Below are 13,876 nucleotides of genomic sequence, written 5' to 3'. Positions count from 1 at the left end.
CACGACATGCATCGATACTCGGCTCAGCCCCGGCAGCCGCAGCTCCCGCCGGCCCGGCCAGCCGGGTCCGCACCCCTAACCAGCGCCTGGAGCGTTTGGACTTTGTCGTTTTTTCTCAAAGACTCATCTCTGCCAACGACTTCAGCAGGGGCTGCCACCTGCTGTTCCCCCGCCAATGGGTGTCCTGACCTGCAACACCGGAGGCTCAGGCGTGGTCTTGAGCAACTGCTGGTAGGTGCACCTCGGGGGCCCTCTGCAGCCAGCACACCGCTGCCAACAGCCCGCTCCCCGTCACCATCCAGCCCCTCTGCATACATCTGCCGGGGGTGCTTTTTTGACTTCCCCCATGTTGGCCTATGGGGAAAAGCCAGGGGGAAAACCTCCAGAGTCAGGCCGACCTCCTGGAACCCCAGCTCGGCCTGGAGCTACTGGTTTGCCCCCTTCCCGGTTCTCAGGACATGCATTGACACTCGGCTCAGCACCAGCCGCCGCAGCCCCCGCCTGCCCGGCCAGCCCGGTCCGCACCCCTGGCCGGCACGCCTGGAGCGTTTGGACTTTGTCATTTTCATGACTTGTCTCCTCAGACATTGTCCGACTGCAAGGGGGGTGTGCCGCGGTCCGTGCCCAGCCTCCAGGGGTTGCCCCCGGCCCCTGGAGCAGCCAGCACCCCCTCGCCCTCAACACTCTCTCTCCCCGTGGGGACTTTGAAACTTTTTCTGACCGCGAAAGCTTCGGCAAACGGCAAGGGGGGCAGCCGGCGTTCTGTGCCCGGCCTCCTGGGGTCCTGCCGGGGCACATCGGAGGCTCAGCCAGGGTGTTGAGCCACCACTGGCAGGTGCACTCAGGGGGCCCTCCGCAGACGCCCATGCACACCTCCGCAGCCAGCACACTGCTGCCAACAGCCCGCTCCCCGTCACCCGCCAGCCCCTCCGCATACATCTGCTGGGGGTGCTTTTTTGACTTCCCCCATTTTGGCCAATGGGAAAATGTCAAGGGGAAAACCTCCGGAGTCAGGCCCACCTCCTGGAACTCCATCCCGGCCTGGAGCTACTAGTTTGTCCCCTTTCCGGTTCTCAGGACATGCATTGACACTCGGCTCTTCCCCAGCCGCCGCAGCTCCCGCCGGCCCGTCCAGCCGGGTCCGCACCCCTGGCCGGCGCCTGGAGCGTTTGGACTTTGTCGTTTTTCCTCAAAGACTCATCTCTGCCAACTGCCCTGGGCTTCAGCAGTGGCTGCCGCGGGCTGTGCACGGCCTCCTGGGGGGTCCCGCCTGCCCTCGCAGGCAGCTAGGACAGGGTTCTCAGCAGGGGCTTGGATGCGGTGTCAGGGGGGCCTCCGCAGCCCCCCAAGGTGGCTTCCTACACCTCTCGAACGTTGGGGCCCGGCCGCTCGGAGAGCGGGGTCTGCCCGGGCAGCCAGCCAGCCTGTTGGCCCCGCGGCCTGCACAGGCGGAGTGGGGACCCTCGCGCTCGATGACTCTGCTCCCAGGGAGGTGGCAGAGGGGCGGCCGCGGTGCTTTGACTTTGAGCGGTCCCCACTCCTCAGCACATTGAGAAATAGTCACTTTGTCAAGGACCGCACACCGCTCGTTCCCTTATATGCAAAAAAGGTGTTCGTCCTGACGTTTTGCGAGGCCTTATTTTACCGCCGTCGGCGCTATCAGGGGAAACGGGCCCGCTCCTTCCGCCCTCCTGGAACCGTGCCTCGGCCCGGAGCGACCAGGATCACCCTCATACCGGTTCTCGTGACATACATCGACACTCGGCTCAGCCCCGGCAGCCGCAGCTCCCACCGGCCCAGCCAGCCGGGTCCGCCACCCTGGCCGGCACGCCTGGAGCGTTTGGACTTTGTCGTTTTTTCAAAGACTCATCTCTGCCAACGACTTCAGCAGGGGCTGCCACCTGCTGTTCCCCGCCAATGGGTGTCCTGACCTGCAACACCGGAGGCTCAGGCAGGGTCAAGAGCAACTGCTGGTAGGTGCACTCAGGGGGCCCTCTGCAGCCGCCCAGGGCCACCTCTGCAGCCAGCACACTGCTGCCAACAGCCCGCTCCCCGTCACCCCCCCCCAGGCCCCTCTGCATACATCTGCCGGGGGTGCTTTTTTGACTTCCCCCATTTTGGCCAATGGGAAAATGCCAAGGGGAAAACCTCCAGAGTCAGGCCGACCTCATGGAACTCAAGCCCGGCCTGGAGCCACCGGTCTGTCCCCTTCCCGGTTCTCAGGGATTTTTGGACTTGTGATTTCCGTGATTCGTCTCTTCAAACTTTGTTGGACTACAATGGGGGGCGACCGGCGGTCCGTGCCCGGCCTCCTGGGGTCCTGCCCGGGGACAGCGGAGGCTCAGCCAGGGTTTTGAGCCACCGCTGGCAGGTGCACTCACGGGGCCCTCCGCAGCCGCCCATGCACACCTCTTCAGCCAGCACACTGCTGCCAAACACCCGCTCCCCATCACCCCCCAGCCCCTCTGCATACATCTGCTGGGGGTGCTTTTTTGACTTCCCCCATTTTGGCCTATGGGGAAAAGCCAGGGGGAAAACCTCCAGAGTCAGGCCGACCTTCTGGAACTCGAGCTCGGCTTGGAGCCGCCGGTTTGCCCCCTTCCCGGTTCTCAGGACCTGCATTGACACTCGGCTCAGCCCCGGCAGCCGCAGCCCCCGCCGGCCCAGCCAGCAGGGTCCGCCCCCCTGGCCGGCGCCTGGAGCGTTTGGACTTTGTCATTTTCATGACTTGTCTCCTCAAACTTTGTTCGACTGCAAGGGGGGGTGTGCCGCGGTCCGTGCCCAGCCTCCAGGGGTTGCCCCCGGCCCCTGGAGCAGCCAGCACCCCCTCGCCCTCAACACTCCCCGTTGGGACTTTGAAACTTTTCTGACGGTGCAAGCTTCATCAAACGGCAAGGGGGCAGGCTGCGGTCTGTGCCCGGCCTCCTGGGGTCCTCCCTGGGGACATCGGAGGCTCAGCCAGGGTTTTGAGCCACTGCTGGCAGGTGCACTCAGAGGGCCCTCCGCAGCCGCCCATGCACACCTCTGCAGCCAGCACACCGCTGCCAACAGCCCGCTCCCCATCACCAGCCAGCCCCTCTGCATACATCTGCTGGGGGTGCTTTTTTGACTTCCCCCATTGTGGCCAATGGGAAAATGCCAAGGGGAAAACCTCCAGAGTCCTGCCGACCTCCTGGAACTCCAACCCGGCCTGGAGCCACCGGTTTGTCCCCTTCCCGGTTCTCAGGACCTGCATCGACACTCGGCTTAGCCCCGGCAGCTGCAGCCACCGCCGGCCCGGCCAGCCGTGTCCGCCCCCCTGGCCGGCACGCCTGGAGCGTTTGGACTTTGTCATTTTCATGACTTGTCTCCTCAAACTTTGTTCAACTGCAAGGGGGGCTGCCCCGGCTGTTCCCCGCCTCCTGGGTGTCCTTCCCTGCAACACCGGAGGCTCAGGCAGGGTCTTGACCCACGACTGTTGGGTGCTCCTAGGGGGCCCCTCCACACCCCCAGTCCCACCTCCAGGGGCTCCCCCCGGCCCCTGGAGCAGCCAGCACCCCCTCGCCGTCAACCCTCTCTCCCCGTTGGGACTTTGAAACTTTTTCCGACCGTGCAAGCTTCGTCAAACGGCAAAGGGGGCAAGCGGCGGTCTGTGCCCGGCCTCCTGGGGTCCTGCCCGGGGACATCGGAGGCTCAGCCAGGGTGTTGAGCCACTACTGGTAGGTGCACTCAGGGGGCCCTCCGCAGCCGCCCCGGGCCACCCCTGCAGCCAGCACACACCGCTGCCAACAGCCCGCTCTCCGTCACCAGCCAGCCCCGTCCGCGCACATCTGCCGGGGGTGCTTTTTTTGAGACACACTGTCACTTTGTCAAAGACCGCACACCGCTCGTTCCCTTATACCCCGACAAGGTGTTCGTGCTGACGTTTTGCGAGGCCTTATTTTACCGCCGTCGGCGCTATCAGGGGAAACAGGCCCGCTCCTTCCGCCTTCGTGGAACCGGGGCTCGGCCCGGAGCGACCAGGATTACCCTCATACCGGTTCTCACGACATGCATTGACACTCGGCTCAGCCCCGGCAGCCGCAGCTCCCGCCGGCCCAGCCAGCCGGGTCCGCCGCCCTGGCCGGCACGCCTGGAGCGTTTGGACTTTGTCGTTTTTTCTCCAAGACTCATCTCTGCCAACGACTATAGCATGGGCTGCCACCTGCTGTTCCCCGCCAATGGGTGTCCTGACCTGCAACACCGGAGGCTCAGGCGGGGTCTTGAGCAACGGCTGATAGGTGCACTCAGGGGGCCCTCTGCAGCCGCCCAGGGCCACCCCTGCAGCCACCACACAGCTGCCAACAGCCCGCTCTCCGTCACCCCCCAGCCCCTCTGCATACATCTGCTGGGGGTGCTTTTTTGACTTCCCCCATTTTGGCCAATGGGAAAATGCCAGGGGGAAAGCCTCCAGAGTCATGCCGACCTCGTGGAACTCCAACCCGGCCTGGAGCTACTGGTTTGTCCCCTTCCCGGTTCTCAGGACCTGCATCGACACTCGGCTCAGCCCCGGCAGCCGCGGCCCCCGCCGGCCCGGCCAGCCGGTTCCGCCACCCTGCCCGGCGCCTGGAGCGTTTGGACTTTGTCATTTTTTCCCCCAAGACTCGCCTCTGCCAACTGCCAAGGACTTCAGCAGGGGCTGCCACGGCTGTTCCCCGCCTCCTGGGGTTCATGCCCGGGCACACCGGAGGCTCAGGCAGGGTCTTGAGCAACTACTGTTGGGTGCTCTCAGGGGGGCCCCTCCACACCCCCAGGCCGACCTCCAGGGGCTGCCCCCGGCCCCTGGAGCAGCCAGCACCCCCTCGCCGTCAACACTCTCTCCCCGTTGGGACTTTGAAACTTTTCTGACCGTGCAAGCTTCATTGGACGGCAAGGGGGTGACCTGCGGGCTCTACCCGGCCTCCTGGGGTCCTGCCCGGGGACATCGGAGGCTCAGCCTGGGTCTTGAGCTATTGCTGGTAGGTGCACTCAGGGGGCCCTCTTCAGCCGCCCAGGGCCACCCCTGCAGCCACCAGACAGCTGCCAACAGCCCGCTCTCTGTCACCCCCCAGCCCCTCTGCATACATCTGCTGGGGGTGCTTTTTTGGCTCCCCCCGTTTTGGCCTATGGGGAAAAGCCAGGGGGAAAACCTCCAGAGTCAGGCCGATCCCCTGGAACTCCAACCCGGCCTGGAGCCACCGGTTTGTCCCCTTCCCGGTTCTCAGGACATGCATTGACACTCGGCTCAGCCCCGGCAGCCGCAGCCCCCGCCGGCCCGGCCACCCGGGTCCGCCACCCTGCCCGGCGCCTGGAGCGTTTGGACTTTGTCGTTTTTTCTCCAAGACTCGCCTCTGGCACATGCCATGGACCTCAGCGGGGGCTGCTCCCCGCCTCCCGGGTGTCCTGCCCGGGCACATCGGAGGCTCAGCCAGGGTCTTGGGCCCCTACTGGTAGGTGCACTTTGGGGGCCCTCCGCAGCCGCCCAGGCCCACCCCTGCAGCCGCCACACAGCTGCCAACAGCCCGCTCTCCATCACCCCCCAGCCCATTGCACACATCTGCCGGGGGTGCTTTTTTGACTTCCCCCATTTTGGCCTAAGGGGAAAGGCCGGGGGGAAAACCTCCAGAGTCAGGCCGACCTCCTGGAACTCCGGCCCAGCCTGGAGCTACTGGTTTGTCCCCTTCCCGGTTCTCAGGACCTTCATCGACACTCGGCTCTTCCCCAGCCGCCGCAGCTCCCGTCGGCCCGGCCAGCCGGGTCCGCCCCCCTGGCCGACACGCCTGGAGCGTTTGGACTTTGTCATTTTCATGACTTGTCTCCTCAAACTTTGTCCGACTGCAAGGGGGGCTGCCACGGCTGTTCCCCGCCTCCTGGGTGTCCTTCCCTGCAACACCAGAGGCTCAGGCAGGGTCTTGAGCAACTTCTGTTGGGTGCTATCAGGGGGCCCCTCCACACCCCCAGGCCCACCTCCAGGCGCTCCCCCCGGGCCCTGGAGCAGCCAGCACCCCCTCGCCGTCAACACTCTCTCCCCGTTGGGACTTTGAAACTTTTCCCGACCGTGCAAGCTTCGTCAAACGGCAAGGGGGCAACCGGTGTTCTGTGCCCGGCCTCCTGGGGTCCTGCCCGGGCACATCGGAGGCTCAGCTTGGGTTTTCAGCCACCACGGGCAGGTGCACACAGGGGGCCCTCCGCAGCCGCCCATGCACACCTCTGCAGTCAGCACACTGCTGCCAACAGCCAGCTCCCCATCACCCGCCAGCCCTTCTGCATACATCTGCTGGGGGTGCTTTTTTGACTTCCCCCATTTTGGCCAATGGGAATATGCCAGGGGGAAAACCTCCAGAGTCAGGCCGACCTCCTGGAACTGCCGCCCGGCCTGGAGCCTCCGGTTTGCCCCCTTCCCGGTTCTCAGGACCTGCATTGACACTCGGATCTTCCCCGGCAGCCGCAGCCCCCGCCGGCCAAGCCAGCCGTGTCCGCCCCCCTGGCCGGCACGCCTGGAGCGTTTGGACTTTGTCATTTTCATGACTTGTCTCCTCAAACTTTGTTCAACTGCAAGGGGGGCTGCCACGGCTGTTCCCCGCCCCCTGGGTGTCCTTCCCTGCAACACCGGAGGCCCAGGCAGGGTCTTGAGCAACTTCTGTTGGGTGCTCTCAGGGGGCCCCTCCACACCCCCAGGCCCACCTCCAGGGGCTCCAGCCCGGCCCCACTGGCAGCCAGCACCCCCTCGCCGTCAACCCTCTCTCCCCGTTGGGACTTTGAAACTTTTTCCGACCGTGCAAGCTTCGTCAAACGGCAAGGGGGCAAGCGGCGGTCTGTGCCCGGCCTCCTGGGCGTCCTGCCCGGGGACATCGGAGGCTCAGGCTGGGTCTTGAGCCACCACTGGTAGGTGCGCTTTGGGGGCCCTCCGCAGCCGCCCCGGGCCACCCCTGCAGCCAGCGCACTGCTGCCAACAGCCCGCTCTCCGTCACCAGCCAGCCCCGTCTGCACGCATCTGCCGGGGGTGCTTTTTTTGGAGAAATACTGTCACTTTGTCAAAGACCGCACACCGCTCGTTCCCTTATACCCCGACAAGGTGTTCGCGCTGACGTTTTGCGAGGCCTTATTTTACCGCCGTCGGCGCTATCAGGGGAAACAGGCCCGCTCCTTCCGCCTTCGTGGAACCGTGGCTCGGCCCGGAGCGACCAGGATTACCCTCATACCGGTTCTCACGACATGCATCGACACTCGGCTCAGCCCCTGCATCCGCAGCTCCCGCCGGCCCGGCCAGCCGGGTCTGCCCCCCCTGGCCGGCGCCTGGAGCGTTTGGACTTTGTCGTTTTTTTCTCCAAGACTCGCCTCTGCCAACTGCCAAGGACTTCAGCAGGGGCTGCCACGGCTGTTCCCCGCCTCCTGGGGTTCATGCCCGGGCACATCGGAGGCTCAGGCAGGGTCTTGAGCAACTACTGTTGGGTGCTCTCAGGGGGGCCCCTCCACACCCCCAGGCCGACCTCCAGGGGCTGCCCCCGGACCCTGGAGCAGCCTGCACCCCCCTCGCCGTCAACACTCTCCCCCCGTTGGGACTTTGAAACTTTTTCTGACCGTGCGAGCTTCGTCAAACGGCAAGGGGGCAAGCGGCGGGCTCTGCCCGGCCTCCTGGGGTCCTGCCCGGGGACATCGGAGGCTCAGCCAGGGTGTTGAGCCACTGCTGGCAGGTGCACTCAGGGGGCCCTCCGCAGCCGCCCATGCACACCTCTGCAGCCAGCACACTGCTGCCAACAGCCCGCTCTCCATCACCCGCCAGCCCCTCTGCATACATCTGCTGGAGGTGCTTTTTTGGCTTCCCCCATTTTGGCCAATGGGAAAATGCCAGGGGGGAAACCTCCAGAGTCAGGCCGACCTCCTGGAACTCCAACCCGGCCTGGAGCCACCGGTTTGTCCCCTTCCCGGTTCTCAGGACCTGCATTGACCCTCGGCTCTCCCCCGGCCGCCGCAGCTCCCGCCGGCCCGGCCAGCCGGGTCCGCCGCCCTGGACGGCACGCATGGAGCGTTTGGACTTTGTCATTTTCCTCACCAACACTCGCCTCTGCCAACTGCCAAGGACTTCAGCAGGGGCTGCCACGGCTGTTCCCCGCCTCCTGGGGTTCATGCCCGGGCACACCGGAGGCTCAGGCGGGGTCTTGAGCAACTGCTGTTGGGTGCTCTCAGGGGGCCCCTCCACACCCCCAGGCCGACCTCCAGGGGCTGCCCCCGGCCCCTGGGGCAGCCAGCACCCCCTCGCCGTCAACCCTCTCTCCCCGTTGGGACTTTGAAACTTTTCTGACCGTGCGAGCTTCATCGGACGGGAAGGGGGCGACCTGCGGGCTCTGCCCGGCCTCCCGGGGTCCCTGCCCGGGCCCCGTGGGAGGTACAGGCAGGGTTTCTCACCGACTACCCGTAGGCACTCTCAGGGGGCCCTCCGCGCCCTCAGGCCGCCCTCCCCGGGCTTCCCCCGGGTCCGCGGAGCAGCCCGCCACCCCTCGCCGCACCGTGTCTCGCCCCCGTTGGGACTTTGAAACTTGGCTCGCCGTGCAAACCTCTCCGGGGGACAGAGGGAGAGACCTGCGGGCCGTGCCCGGCCTCCCGGGACACCCTCCCCGCAGCGCAGGCGGCTCGGACGGGGTTTTCAGCGAGTGCTGGGGGGGGTGTCTTCGGGGGCCCCCCGCGGGCCCCCCGGGGCACCTGCGCGGGGTGGCCCCTGCTGCCAGGCACCCACTCCCTATCGACCATCCAGCCCCCCTACATACATCTGGCGGGGGTGCTTTTTTGAGTTCCCCCATTTTGGCAACTTGGCACCTCCTATGGGGAAACCGGCAGAATCATGCCGACCTCCTGGAACTCCGGCTCGGCCTGGAGCCGCCGGTTTGTCCCCTTCCCGGTTCTCAGGCATTTTCGGACTTTGTCATTTTTTCAGCACTCTGTCAATGCGGCCAGCGGGAGCTGCCGCGGTCTGTGCCCAGGCACCAGGCTCTCCAAACGGACGCCGGCGGAGGGTCAGGGGGTGTCTCGGCCAGATACTGTAAAACACTCAGGGGGTGCCCAGGCACCAGGCACTCCAAACGGACACCGTCGGAGGGTCAGGGGGTGTCTCGGCCAGATACTGAAAAACACTCAGGGGCGCACGGGGGCTGCACAGGGCCACCCCAGGCGGCTCCCCCGGGCACCCGGGCGGCCATATTGGCGGCTGGGACCCCCTATTCAGCAAACGCCAGGGGGCGCTCAGGGGCGCACGGGGGCTGCTCCACTCGCCCCAGGCCGGCCTCCCTGAGGCGGGCACATTAGCGGCTGAGACCCCCTCTCCACCAAAGACCGGGGGGCGCTCAGGGACACACGGGGGCTGCTCTACTCGCCCCAGGCGGGCACATTAGCGGCCGAGACCCCCTCTCCACCAGAGACCGGGGGGCGCTCAGGGACACACGGGGGCTGCTCCACTCGCCCCAGGCCGGCCCCCACTGGTACCCGGGCGGCCATATTGGCGGCTGAGACCCCCTCTTCAGCAAACGTCAGGGGACACTCAGGGACACACGGGGGCTGCTCCACTCGCCCCAGGCCGGCCTCCCTGAGGCGGGCACATTAGCGGCTGAGACCCCCTCTCCACCAGAGACCGGGGGACGCTCGGGGACACACGGGGGCTGCTCCACTCGCCCCAGGCCGGCCTCCCTGAGGCGGGCACATTAGCGGCTGAGACCCCCTCTCCACCAAAGACCGGGGGGCGCTCAGGGACACACGGGGGCTGCTCCACTCGCCCCAGGCCGGCCTCCCTGAGGCGGGCACATTAGCGGCTGAGACCCCCTCTCCACCAAAGACCGGGGGACGCTCAGGGACACACGGGGGCTGCTCCACTCGCCCCAGGCCGGCCCCCACTGGTACCCGGGCGGCCCTATTGGCGGCTGAGACCCCCTCTTCAGCAAACGCCAGGGGACGCTCAGGGACACACGGGGGCTGCTCCACTCGCCCCAGGCCGGCCTCCCTAGGTACCCGGGCGGGCACATTAGCGGCTGAGACCCCCTCTTCAGCAAACGCCAGGGGACGCTCAGGGACACACGGGGGCTGCTCCACTCGCCCCAGGCCGGCCTCCCTAGGTACCCGGGCGGGCACATTAGCGGCTGAGACCCCCTCTCGACCAAAGACCGGGGGACGCTCAGGGACACACGGGGGCCGCTCCACTCACCCCCAGGCCGACCTCCAGGGCCTCCCTCCCGGCCCCTGGAGCAGCCAGCGCCCCCTCGCCCTCAACACTCTCTCCCCCGTTGGGACTTTGAAACTTTTTCTGACCGTGCAAGCTTCATCGGACGGCAAAGGGGGCAAGCTGCGGTCCGTGCCCGGCCTGCTGGGGTCCTGCCCGGGGACATCGGAGGCTCAGCCAGGGTCTTGAGCTACTGCTGGTAGGTGCGCTTTGGGGGCCCTCCGCAGCCGCCCCGGGCCACCCCTGCAGCCAGCACACTGCTGCCAACAGCCCGCCGCTCTCCCACACCAGCCAGCCCCGTCTGCACACATCTGCCGGGGGTGCTTTTTTGAGAAACACTGTCACTTTGTCAAAGACCGCACACCGCTCGTTCCCTTATACCCCGACAAGGTGTTCGTGCTGACGTTTTGCGAGGCCTTATTTTACCGTCGTCGGCGCTATCAGGGGAAACGGGCCCGCTCCTTCCGCCCTCCTGGAACCCTGGCTCGGCCCGGAGCGACCAGGATTACCCTCATACCGGTTCTCACCACCTGCATCGACACGCGGCTCTGCCCCGGCCGCCGCAGCTCTCGCCGGCCCGGCCGGGTCCGCACCCCTGGCCGGCACGCCTGGAGCGTTTGGACTTTGTCGTTTTTTTCTCCAAGAGTCGCCTCTGGCACATGCCATGGACTTCAGCAGGGGCTGCTCCCCGCCCCCTGGGTGTCCTGCCCGGGCACATCGGAGGCTCAGCCTGGGTCTTCAGCCCCTACTGGTAGGTGCGCTTTGGGGGCCCTCCGCAGCCGCCCGGGGCCCACCCCTGCAGCCAGCACACGGCTGCCAGCAGCCACCACACAGCTGCCAAACAGCCCGCTCTCCGTCACCCCCCAGCCCAACTCTGCATACATCTGGCGGGGGTGCTTTTTTGACTTCCCCCCTTTTGGCCTATGGGGAAAAGCCAGGGGGAAAACCTCCAGAGTCAGGCCGACCTCCTGGAACTCCAACCCGGTCTGGAGCCACCGGTCTGTCCCCTTCACGGTTCTCAGGACCTGCATCGACCCTCGGCTCAGCCCCGGCCGCCGCAGCTCCCGCCGGCCCGGCCACCCGGGTCCGCACCCCTGGCCGGCACGCCTGGAGCGTTTGGACTTTGTCGTTTTTTCTCCAAGACCCATCTCTGCCAACTGCCGTGGGCTTCAGCGGGGGCTGCTCCCCGCCTCCTGGGTGTCCTGCCCGGGCACATCGGAGGCTCAGCCTGGGTCTCGAGCCCCCTACTGGTAGGTGCACTACGGGGGCCCTCCGCAGCCGCCCAGGCCCACCCCTGCAGCCAGCACACGGCTGCCAGCAGCCACCACACAGCTGCCAACAGCCCACTATCCATCACCCACCAGCCCCTCTGCATACATCTGCTGGGGGTGCTTTTTTGACTTCCCCCCTTTTGGCCTATGGGGAAAAGCCAGGGGGAAAACCTCCAGAGTCAGGCCGACCTCATGGAACTCCAACCCGGCCTGGAGCCACCGGTTTGTCCCCTTCCCGGTTCTCAGGACATGCACTGACACTCGGCTAAGCCCCGGCCGCCGCAGCCCCCGCCGGCCCGGCCAGCCCGGTCCGCACACCCCTGGCCAGCGCCTGGAGCGTTTGGACTTTGTCGTTTTTTCTCAAAGACCCGTCTCTGCCAACTGCCGTGGGCTTCAGCGGGGGCTGCTCCCCGCCTCCTGGGTGTCCTGCCCGGGCACATCGGAGGGTCAGCCTGGGTCTTGAGCTACTGCTGGTAGGTGCGCTTTGGGGGCCCTCGGCAGCCGCCCAGGCCCACCCCTGCAGCCAGCACACGGCTGCCAGCAGCCACCACACAGCTGCCAACAGCCCGCTCTCCGTCACCCTCCAGCCCCTTCTGCATACATCTGCCGGGGGTGCTTTTTTGACTTCCCCCCTTTTGGCCTATGGGGAAAAGCTAAGGGGAAAACCTCCAGAGTCAGGCCGACCTCCTGGAACTCCAACCCGGCCTGGAGCCACCGGTTTGTCCCCTTCCCGGTTCTCAGGACATGCACTGACACTCGGCTAAGCCCCGGCCGCCGCAGCCCCCGCCGGCCCGGCCAGCCCGGTCCGCGCCCCTGGCCAGCGCCTGGAGCGTTTGGACTTTGTCATTTTTTCTCAAAGACCCATCTCTGCCAACTGCCATGGACCTCAGCGGGGGCAGCTCCCCGCCTCCTGGGTGTCCTGCCCGGGCACATCGGAGGGTCAGGCAATGTCTTCAGCCACCGCGGGCAGGTGCACTCAGGGGGCCCTCCGCAGCCGCCCAGGCCCACCCCTGCAGCCAGCACACGGCTGCCAGCAGCCACCACACAGCTGCCAACAGCCCGCTCTCCGTCACCCCCCAGCCCAACTCTGCATACATCTGCTGGGGGTGCTTTTTTGACTTCCCCCCTTTTGGCCTATGGGGAAATGCTAAGGGGAAAACCTCCAGAGTCAGGCCGACCTCATGGAACTCCAACCCGGCCTGGAGCCACCGGTTTGTCCCCTTCCCGGTTCTCAGGACATGCATCGACACTCGGCTCAGCCCCGGCAGCCGCAGCTCCCGCCGGCCCGGCCAGCCCGGGTCCGCACCCCTGGCCGGCACGCCTGGAGCGTTTGGACTTTGTCATTTTTTTCAAAGACTCATCTCTGCCAACTGCCGTGGGCTTCAGCGGGGGCTGCTGCCCGCCTCCTGGGTGTCCAGCCCGGGCACATCGGAGGCTCAGCCTGGGTCTCGAGCCCCTACTGGTAGGTGCACTCTGAAGGGGCCCTCCGCAGCCGCCCAGGCCCACCCCTGCAGCCAGCACACGGCTGTCAGCAGCCACCACACAGCTGCCAACAGCCCACTATCCATCACCCACCAGCCCCTCTGCATACATCTGCTGGGGGTGCTTTTTTGACTTCCCCCCTTTTGGCCTATGGGGAAAAGCTAAGGGGAAAACCTCCAGAGTCAGGCCGACCTCCTGGAACTCCAACCCGGCCTGGAGCCACCGGTTTGTCCCCTTCCCGGTTCTCAGGACATGCACTGACACTCGGCTAAGCCCCGGCCGCCGCAGCCCCCGCCGGCCCGGCCAGCCCGGTCCGCGCCCCTGGCCAGCGCCTGGAGCGTTTGGACTTTGTCATTTTTTCTCAAAGACCCATCTCTGCCAACTGCCATGGACCTCAGCGGGGGCAGCTCCCCGCCTCCTGGGTGTCCTGCCCGGGCACATCGGAGGGTCAGGCAATGTCTTCAGCCACCGCGGGCAGGTGCACTCAGGGGGCCCTCCGCAGCCGCCCAGGCCCACCCCTGCAGCCAGCACACGGCTGCCAGCAGCCACCACACAGCTGCCAACAGCCCGCTCTCCGTCACCCCCCAGCCCCTCCTGCATACATCTGCTGGGGGTGCTTTTTTGACTTCCCCCCTTTTGGCCTATGGGGAAATGCTAAGGGGAAAACCTCCAGAGTCAGGCCGACCTCCTGGAACTCCAACCCGGCCTGGAGCCACCGGTTTGTCCCCTTCCCGGTTCTCACGACATGCATCGACACTCGGCTCAGCCCCGGCAGCCGCAGCTCCCGCCGGCCCGGCCAGCCCGGTCCGCACCCCTGGCCAGCGCCTGGAGCGTTTGGACTTTGTCATTTTTTCAAAGACTCATCTCTGCCAACTGCCGTGGGCTTCAGCGGGGGCTGCTCCCCGCCTCCTGGGTGTCCTGC

The sequence above is a fragment of the Eleutherodactylus coqui genome, unplaced genomic scaffold (assembly GCF_035609145.1).
Source record: "Eleutherodactylus coqui strain aEleCoq1 unplaced genomic scaffold, aEleCoq1.hap1 HAP1_SCAFFOLD_275, whole genome shotgun sequence".
Classification (NCBI taxonomy): domain Eukaryota; kingdom Metazoa; phylum Chordata; class Amphibia; order Anura; family Eleutherodactylidae; genus Eleutherodactylus; species Eleutherodactylus coqui.
Note: the sequence above shows the minus strand (reverse complement) of the source record.